This window comes from Zalophus californianus, chromosome 7 (assembly GCF_009762305.2).
Source record: "Zalophus californianus isolate mZalCal1 chromosome 7, mZalCal1.pri.v2, whole genome shotgun sequence".
NCBI lineage: Eukaryota > Metazoa > Chordata > Mammalia > Carnivora > Otariidae > Zalophus > Zalophus californianus.
In genome coordinates, this window is record NC_045601.1 from 130,949,040 (window position 1) to 130,959,675 (window position 10,636).

Consider the following 10,636-nt stretch of genomic DNA (forward strand, 5'->3'; position numbering starts at 1 on the left):
TTGCCCTCTATCATTCACTCGGTGAGTCACTCAGTCATCATTTGTTTATCCATTCAACAGATATTTGTTTTGCACCTACCAAGTGCCAGAGTTGCAGTACTGAACAAAACTAAGTCCTTCCCTGACAAAGCTGGCATTTCAGGGGAGGAAAGAGAAAATCAAGCAAACGCACATGTATTTACTACGCCGGGTGGTGGTCAGTGCAGGTAATGGAGTGGGTGTTCGAGGCGGGATGTGGCTATTTCCTATAATGTGGGAAGGGAGGGCAGTGTGATAAGGTGATCCATGACCTGAGAGCTGAGGGAGGGGAGGAGCTTCACAGGTAAGTCTTGGAAGGTCCTTCCAGCGCACAAGTCATGAGTTGGGCGCACACTTGGCCATTTAGGGGAGCATCAAGGAGGCCATTTAGCGGCTTTGCAAATGTGATTTTTGTTTGGCAAATGTATGTTTTCTCCTTAACTCAAATGTAAGCTTCTTGGGGGGGCGGGGCATGGTGGAGATTACAGGTGATGCTTTCTTTAGTAAAATTCTCTTCTCTGAAGTACACCGATCTGTAGTATGTGTCCTTGTGCCCTTTCCAGCCCTTTCTAAAAACTTTGATTGTATTATTACCCCTAGCTGTGACACTTGACTATCCTAAGAAAATACTAATGCTCTCTCAGAGCATAAGTTGTGCACGTGACGCTCAAATGCCCAGGGCGACATATCACACTTAGCAAGCTGGCACGGATAACCTCATCTTAAAAAAAAAATAGATTCTCAGTTCTAAACAGTATGAACTAATGAACTAATGCCTTTTTCTCTAATGCCTGCTTTTGTGTCAGACAAGACATCAAAACCAAAACTAATGAAAATAGAGGCCAATAAAGTAAATAATTTAAAGCAACCAAAGAAACACCATCAAACAGTCCTGTCTTTCCAAATCAATACTTCTCAAATCAGAACACCCCGATGAAGTGGTTCTTTTATCCATCTTGCCATAAAAATAAAGAAATTATGAAAAAAAATCAAGTAATTATGTGCAATGTACCTTGATCATTTTATTTCAAATACAATGGTTTGCAATTATCAATCCTTACTGTCATTTATAACTGAATTAGATGTGCTTTCAAAAGCTGTATAATGGATAGCACGTTGTGTATAATTGTTGAATGTGTTTAAGGTCATTGTATAATTTACATCTGAGGTCTCTTGTCAACCATAAAGTCCATGAAGACACAACCTCATTATGTCCCAATACCACATTATCAAGGAAAATTGCATTTGATTGACTTGTGTTGTATTTGCAGTGCTTCTTGAGGGCATAAAACATACACGTGTTTTTAATTACTTGGACATGTCTTACATATGAATTCCTTAGAGATGGGGATTTTGTCTACTTAGCCTCACTGTCGAATCCTCAACACCTAGCACAGTGCCAGCCCATAGGGGTCCCTTAACAAATGTTGAATAAATAACTAACTTACTTTCTTAAATGAGATACGGTACCTGTGATTGTTAGTTTTATGTGTCAACTTGGCTAGACCAAGAGACCCAGATATTTGATCAAAGATTATTTTACATGTTTTTGTGAAGTTATTTGTTATGTAAGATGAGCATTTAAATTAGTTGACTCTGAGTAAAATAGATAACCCTCTGTAACGTGGGTGAACCTCATCTAATCAGTTGACAGTCTTAAGAGAAAAAGACTGATCTGCCCTGAGCAAGAATTCTGCCCGCAGACTGACTTTGCACTCAGCTGCAATAGCACCTCTTCCCCTGGTTTCCACCTGCCAGCCTGCTCTGCAGATTTTGAACTTACCAGCTTCCATCGACACATAAGCCAATTTCTTAAAATAAATCTTTCTGTATACAAACATATATGCTCACATACGATTGCTTCTGTTTCTTTAAAGAACCCTGACTAGTTCAGTATGCCTTAATCATTTATTCTCTCAGTGAATCAATCAATATATGTTATTTACCAAGAATCATTCTCACCCACCAAGACCCAAAGCCACCAAAGCCAGACCAGTGACACAACCCTGGAGAGCTTTTGACTTCAACTTCTGCACTCTGGTGGTGGGCCAGAGAGCATTACTTCCTCAATGTTTCTTTTTTTGTGTGTGTGTGTGTGATGCAAAGCACCTGTACATCTTCCCTCTAGAGAAACAGGTGCCAAGAGAACATTGTACTTGCTAAAGCCATGTTGTGATGGTGTTATGGGAGGTATCAACTTACTACCGTGATTTTAGGGGAAAATACTTCCCATAGTGAGTGATGCAGAGCCATTAATAGTATCACTTCCTCTAAATATTTCCACTCTTTATGAGTGAAGCTGTGGGTGGGGAATTTCTGTCATGGAAACTAGCCAAAAGGTTACAAAAGTTCACGGACACTGTACCATTTGATGACTGTGTGGTCACTAATTGGTCCCATATATGCTAAGGGAAAGATGATTCTAAAAATACATCAGCAGGAAGCCTCTAGGGGAGCATGGTATGAAATTTGGTTCTCTTCGGGATCTAGCAAAGTGATTAGTAGTCACAGAGCCCGTTTGCTGACCTGGGGGAGAATGCAATGTAGAGTAAGTATTCAAATAGAGCCTTCCACCAAGAGTTTATGTGGTAGGAGAAGCGGACATTGAGAAGGAAAGCCTTCCTTATTGTGCGCACAGTAAGCACAGTTCTCATGTGTGAGTTATGTTTTATCCCTGAGAGTCATTTTTATCTCTTTCTTCCTTCCACTTAAAGCCCCTTCCCTCCTTTGATGTCTTTTTCCTTCTGGCCCTCAATTCTCTACTTCATTTACCTCTTATCTCCAGTGAAAACCTGTTTCTAACATGCAGCAAAGCTTCACACCTCTGCTGGTCATACTTTGTGCACGAGAGAGGGGGAAATTTGGGGAGCACTGTGCCTTCCTGAAATTATACTCTGAGCCTCCATCTTTCGCAATTACCTAGCACTCTCAATGGATAGAAATGATAGATGGTCATATGTTACACAAAAGAACGCTGTACAGCCATCAAAATAACTCATCAACGCCTATTTGCATCAACATGGATAATCCTCAGAAATAATGTTGAGCCAAAGAGACAGACACGGAAGAATATGTATGGTATGATTATATTTGTTTCAAGTTCCCAAACAGGCACAAATAAACTGCATATACAGTACACATAAATTAATATATATATAGTAATTAATATATATAGTTATATATTATATATATTATATATAATATAATTAATAATATATAAATTATTTTTATAGAAATACGTTTATGCATAAAGTGCACATACACATATGATATATGTATACATATGGACATATGAGGCTGATCTAAAAGGAAAAAGAAGAGAATGTGATTAACACAAAATTTAAGACAGCAGTTCCCTTTGTTGGGGGGGCATGGGTAGAAACGGGTACAATTGGTAAGCCGCTGCAATCAGGCTTCAAGGGTCGATAAGGTAAGCATTAGTTCAACATGTATTTGTTTTATTTCTATTATTATTTAGAATGTATGTCTACATAACATGTACTTCTTTGTGGTATGAAATGTTTTGCAATATTTTACAATTTTTCTAAAGTGAAATTTACTTGGGTTATTAATCCTCATTTATCTTCCTTGGGAAAGGAAGGGAAGGGCTCAGGGAATAACAGCTGGTTATAAAAATTAAAGAGAAAGCTCATTGAGTTATAGACCTCCATTAGCCAACGCTTCTAATCCAAAGCGAATGTGAAGAAGAACATGGATGCATCAACACCTCCTTCCGCCATTGCCAAGTGACTTCTGAACCCCCCGGGGAGGGTCGCTCGAGGCAGAACCGCTATGTATGTAATGGAGCCTTGCGGTGTGTCAGTTTCACATGGTCTACCATCATCAGCTGGACATTTGGGAGCCACGGTGGGTGCACTGAAGTTGTTTATTTGAATGATTAAAACTCAACAGGGGGCAGCTGGCTGGCTCAGTCGGGTCAGCGACTGACTCTTCATTGCGGTTCAGGTCCTGATCTCCCAGTCTTGAGATCAAGCAAGCCCCGCCTGTCGGGTTCTTTGCTGGGTGTGGAGCTTACTTAAGATTCTCTCTCTCCCTTTCCCTTTGCACCCACCCTCCTGCTCGCACCCAAGCTCAATCTCTCTCAAAAAAAAAAAAAAAAGTGCAGCAAAGGGTGGTGTGATCACCCCCTGCCTAGGACATCCCCGTCATTCCTGGGCGTGCGGCACTCCCAGGATGGGTGCTGGATGGAATGAGATGCCCCTGTGACCTTGAGGAGCTCCTGCTCTATAGAAGCTCTGCCAGTCTTCTCACAAAGTCCTACCTTCCAGCATCTGCATACCGGGTGTGCTGCCAGTACAATCAGTAACATGATTTTTTTCTTTAAACCGACTCACATTTTTTTTTAACTTAAAGATGTTTATAGCATCAGATAATTTATACCACTCCTGCAGATAAATTACCAGTGCCATTAAGGTTAATAGAAGGTAATCATGAAAAGTAGATGTGGGAGAACAAAACCATCCTGTTAACTTTTAGCTAGCGAGCATTGCCTGCAGATGGCTCTCAGCCCAAGGGCCCACTTTCTTTTTGTTTAAAATGATACTTGGCCAATGGTTAGAGAATGCTAAGATCAGGCCAAAATCAGAGGCTCAAAAGAGTGAAAATAGAAAAGTTTTCTATGACAAAGTCTAGAGATTCAGCATGATTTTAGGCCATATCTATATATCGTGTACCATGTAAAATTATCATATGGTGCCCCACAGTTTGGAAATTTTGATCAAATGACTTGCAAGGAGACAGATAAGCAGAAGGCAAATGGAGGACGCTTGTTGTAAGATGCAGTACAGTTTTGTAGAGGACGTGTTAAGTCTAAAGGTGCTCTCCCTGCGGCACCTGGTTTGCTCAGTCAGTAGAGCATGTGACTCTTGATCTCAGGGTTGTAAGTTAGAGCCTCACGTTGGATATAGAGATACTTAAAAACAGAAGCTTAAGAAAAAAAGAAATAAAGGAGCTCTCCCTATGGTAGAACCTGGGTCCTTTCTGTAAGCAGGATCTCAGAAGGGGATGAAGAGGACCCTGAATGGATATGAGAGAGATCAAAATGCAGATATCTAAGATTAAATAGGGAACAGCAGATGACATGACCCAAGTGTCCACAGCGCTGTGTAGCAGATTGTCTCAGCTTCAATTTCACCAAAGCAGACCCTGACTCAGATTCAAGTGCATGTAGTTTAACAAATGATCCCAGGACACCCTGGTGGGGAACAGGGAGTGGGGGATGGGTAGTGAGAAGGCACATGAAAGGCACATTATCAAGCCAGCTACCACTGAGCTTGAGCTCACGTGGAAACTTTGGGGCAAAGGTAAAAGGCTTGTGTTAGAGTTATTCCATTCAGGCCTGAGGGAGCTGGGATGATTATGGCCCATTGGAGAGTTAGTTTCTGGGCATTTTCATCGCCTTTAAGCAATTACAGTGACACTACCTGGCTTAGAGAAAGCTCTCAGGTCTTTAGATAAAGATTCAGGCTGTTAGAAGTTAGTCCAGTTCTGGCAAACCATGAGAGACTCTTAGCTCTAGGGAGCAAACTGAGGGTTGCTGGAGGGGAGGTGGGCAGGGGGATGGGGTAACTCGGTGATGGGCATTAAGGAGGGCACGTGACGGAATGAGCACTGGGTGTTATATGCAATTGATGAATCACTAAAGTCTACCTCTGAAATTAATAATACACTACATATTAACTAAATTGTATTTAAATAAAGAATTAAAAAAAGGAGGGAATAAAGGGATGTCCCCAAGAGGTGAGCAGCTTGTAAGAAAGACGAATTAAAGGAGTAATCATCCTCTTAACTATGACAAAAAAAAAAAAGATGACAAAGAAGAAGTTAGTTCAGTCCTGATGAGGCCGGAGGGATCTAGGTAGGAAACTGCTTTTACTACACCCTCCCTCTGCTAGAAACTTAAAAAAACCTGTCCTGTTTAATCCTTACCAGAGCATTCCAAGACAGCTAGTTCCCCTAATTTACATACAGAAAAAGAGGCATCAGAGCTGCTTCATTTGCCCAAAGTCATACACAGCCTGTGTTCGATACCTCCGGTTACACCTTTCTAGTCTTCTTTTTCAGTATTGAGGTGAAATTCACATAACAACAATTAGACATTTTAGAGGACCATTCAGCAACATTCAGTATATTCACAGTACTGTGCAGTCACCACCTCTACCTCGATCCAAGACATTTTTGTCACCCGAAAAGGCAATCTCAGACGCATTAAGCCCTTGCTCCTCATTTTCCCCTCCCCCAGCCCCTTGTAGCCACCAATCTGCATTCTGTCTCTACTGATTGACCCATTCTGGATATATATATATATATATATATATATGTATGTATGTATATATATATATATATATATATATTTTAAGATTTTATTTATTTCACAGAGAAAGACACAGCCAGAGAGGGAACACAAGCGGGGGAGTGGGAGAGGGAGAAGCAGGCTTCCCGCTGAGCAGGGAGCCCAATGAGGGACTCAGTCCCAGGACCCTGAGATCATGACCTGAGCTGAAATCAAGAGCTGGATGCTCAACCTACTGAGCCACCCAGGCGCTTCTTCCTTAGGATTCAATTCTAAGCCACCCTCCTGCTTTCTCATTCAATACTTTCCCTCAGGTGTATATCACCAGAACCTGTGGCGGCAATTACCAACTCTACACCAAGGATCCCCAGACCTCTTCTTGGAGCTCGAGATATTGGTCAGTGTTGACCGCCTGGCTGACATCTGCCTTTGGATCCATTCTAGAACTGAACTAACCTGGGCCTGGTCCCCACCAGCTTCACCAGTTTCTGTGATTGACAAGCAGCATCAATATCCATTTGGACGTGCAAACCAGGAAACTGGGGGTCATCTTTGACAACCCCCTCTCCCCCACTCTCCTTTTCTGTCAACCGCAAAGCACTGTTGATATTCCTTTCTAGATGACTTTTAAATTTGTGTAATCCCTTCTCCGCTGCCACCACTCTTGGCCGTACTCACACAGATATGCTCCCTTGGCTGACTTCATCCACCTTCTCATTGGTCTCCCTGTCTCTAGGTGTGGCCCCCTCCCATCCATTCTCCACACCTGTTGAAAGGGATTTCTGAGAAATGCAAATCAGACCCCAGCACCTCTACGTTCTGCAGGGCTTTTAGAATCAGCAGCATCTTTATACTGAAACTTTGGGCTCATTTTGAGCCACTCCCCACTTCCCTCTTCTTGCACTGACCTTGATTTTGCCAGATAATTCTGTGGTCTCCTATCTCAGGAAATGATCTCCGCTGTTCCCTCTGCCTGGAGCATAGCCTTGTGAACTCCTACACCTTTTTCAGTTCTAGTCTCACCTTCCTTCTAGAAACCTCCCTGCCTCCCAGATGAGATCAGCTTCCCTTACAATATGTTCTGATCCTTATCAGATTTGTGTAATGAGTAATTAACGTCTGCTTCTCTCCTGGACTGTAAACTTTTTGGAAACAGGACAACATCAATTTTGCTTCATCCTATGTAAGTTTTGACTTAAACACAGCTGCCACACAGTGAATACTCACTAGATAGGTGTTAAATACATGAATTAGCTAATTAATGAGAAATGAAGCACCACCTTAAAGCTGATTTCACATCCTTCCCTCTCCACTGCTCCCCTTTGCCCCATTCTTAAAACAGGAATGTCCTTGAAAATGGGGAGGAATTTCCTCCCAAACTTGGAAGGAAACAGAAACAAGGAGGAAAACCACTTGGCTGGTTCCCAGAGTTCTGTCACGGGCAACTGCTCTTCACACCCGCTTCTGGGTGGGAACCAGCTTCTGGGGGGAGGGGGGTGCTCCTCAAGGAAGGGTTAAGAAGACCAGAGCACCCACTCTCAGCTCTCATCACTGGCACAGGGGGGAAAAAAACTGCTCACCAACGTCCACACAACTTTGAACAACGTATAACCCTTTTAGAATGGCTTCCCCCTTTCAAGTTGTATATGTTCTTCATTTTGAAATAATTTCAGCAAGATAAAAACCCTTTGTGGAAGAAAGGCAATCAAATGAATGAACTAGTTACGTGACTTAGTATTGAGAAAGGAAGGATGAAGCTGTTGGGGTGGCCCAGTGTGACCAAGTAGAACACCGTGCAATTTGTTCCCAACCCCTTAGAGATGATGCTAAAGACAAGGCCTCTGCAGAGCTGGACAAAACAAGTCCAATTCTCAATCATGGTTTCTTGTCCCCTCAAGGATCGTTCCCAGAGGACCTGAAAATGACATTATAAATGACTCAAATCCACCATCAAGTGTAAGTGATAGCCCACATTTAGGAAGTATGGAAATCATTTAGAAAGAGCCAAAGCACAAGGTTATCACAGGTGAGCTCTCTGAGGAGGGCAGCAAGAGGGGAGGAGCCATCCAGCTCCTACACCAGGAAGCACCTACCCAAGATGATTCAAAAACTAGAATCATGTAGCTTTTAGGTTGCATTAAAGCCAGTGCCTGCAGGTCACCTTGAGAGAAACCTGGAGTCCCCCTTTCCTCCTTTGGGGCATGTTGAGTCCCTCTGGGCTCCAGTTAAGGGGTATCAACAGTGGGGAACACTAACAGATGTCTGACACCAACTCAGGAAGTCAGAGTCTGAGTGAGTCTCCCCACCCCCTCAGGCCACAGCGAGTGTCTGGGAACTCACCCAGGGCAGGACCAGTGTTGCTGGCTCATCGGGTCTTCCCTGGTGTTCTTGCCCTCTGTCTCACAGGCAGGTGGGAGGGGGCAGCTTAGTCCTGCCTCACGATTATGCTTCTCTCTTGCGGCAGCCACCAGACTTGCTTCTAAAGGCAGCTGCAAGCATTTCCCTACTGGGCAACCACACACGTAGAATGTGAGTGGTGTCTGTACGTGTGTGTTTTTCCTTCCGGTTGCTGTAAGTGATGTTGTCTCGGTTCATTTCCTCTCTGTGCCACATTTTTTTTTTCCTCTGATACATGGGGGGTGATTTGTAGCTTAGGGACAGGTGGGAAATCTAGCTCTACTCTGGACTGCTTGCTATTTTGAGAAAGAGAGGTGATCTTTAAATTATGATCGCAATGAAATGTAGGGCAGTGGCATAGGCTGCATGGAGGCAAACCTTAGGCTATTCCAAGGCCAACTAGATTAGGATTTTGTGGTTTTCGGGACTTAAAATATCCTAAAGATTTCCACTATAAATTGACATGAAACATCTTTTCATTTAACCAGTATTTATTGAGTCTGTGCATTGCAAGAGGTACCCTGTTAGACACTGGGTACACAGATGGAGAATTCCTATTTCCAGTGTGGTATAGAAGCAGAGATTGAGCAAGGGAATTGGGAAGGGGATTTGGAAGTTACTTAGTCCCAAATCCTTTGTCTTCTCACCGTGCTTTTGAGTCGTAGCCAAGTGGTATGGTCTGAGGCTAACCACCTGGTGCTTGCCCTTTAAATGCTTTTGATCTTTCTGTGACTCAGCTTCCTCATCTGTAAAATGGGAGTAGTCATAGGATTTTTGTGGGAATTAAATGAGTTGTTCTACGTAAAGCGCTCAGGGGATGGCTGCCACAAGTATATGAGTGTTTACCATTATCATTAGTGGCCAATTTTATTAGCATGAGCTCAGTTCTTTGCTTTTTGCCTTCTCTTCCCACTTCTTGTCCCTTACTGGTGCCTAGAGATGACTGGGGGACAGAGAGGGTGGAGGAGAGAGGGAGATGTTTTGAAGAATCAATACTCCCCAGTGACCCGGCGGCTTGGGATGCTCTTGCTTGCTCTATCATTAAGACAAGGAAAGCACTGTCTCTGGACTTCCCTTCATCCTTGACCTCTGTTCATGCTGTATACTGCATTCTTGTGACGTCTATTTTGTTGTTGTTGTTTTGTTTTGCTTGAATTTCCTGTAATACTTCTCTGAAATTCAGATCCGTGTCATTTATTTTTAAATGTTGAGCTTGTCTGAATCATGTTAAGGACATACTTGGCCCATAAGCAGATGCCACATTTAAACAAAGAAACAAACATTCAGCTCAATGCCTTGTGTAATTAGGACTTATAAATAAATCGATAACAAGAACATCTATGGCAATCTTCATAGACGTATTACATCCATAGGTATAATTAGCAATATTCCTGATAAAAATATCTATTTTTTCTTTCTCTCTTCTTTTCCTTAAAAAAACACACCACTCTTGTGTACATGCTGTATATCAGGAACTATTCCAGATTAGAGGTAGAATTATCCTATTCCCAAGTTTTATTTTAGAGTGTAGCATATCCATAATAAATCAAGTGGAGCAGAAGCCTAAACAGTACATATTTTTTCCAAAAATGTCCCTCCATGCATTTCCCATGATCCCATTTCTCCATTAAATATTTAAGCAGTTTAAATTTAAATGTGTCAATTTCAGAAAAAATAACTTGCAGTTGTACATAATACCCAAAGGTTAATGCTATCGAGTTGTCTCCTAGGTCAGTGACACCCTAGAAATACACAAGAAGCCTTGGCCTTCAGATACAGAAAGCACTCAGGTTTGTCAACTTGATTATCCTTAACTCTGTTCTCTTGTCTACATCTTCATGGCTTCCTTTCGCACTGGGCGCTGCCTGCACGTCCCAAGCCTGAGGACTTCAGAATGGAGAGAGAGAG

The 10,636-nt window shown here is 42.4% G+C and overlaps 1 protein-coding gene across 2 annotated transcripts in view; it reads right to left on the reverse strand.

Annotated features, from left to right (window-relative positions):
* The window catches only part of NEDD9 (neural precursor cell expressed, developmentally down-regulated 9), a 177,291-nt gene extending 168,460 nt beyond the window's left edge, over positions 1-8,831 (reverse strand). The window contains exon 1 of one of the 2 annotated variants that reach the window (XM_027601733.2): positions 8,672-8,831. The gene's annotated coding sequence lies outside the window, so the exon portion shown is untranslated. Of the gene's footprint in view, positions 1-7,239; positions 7,256-8,671 lie in introns of those variants that run through there. The other variant, XM_027601734.2, reaches the window with a different exon arrangement.
* Between the last annotated feature and the right edge of the window lie 1,805 nt (positions 8,832-10,636).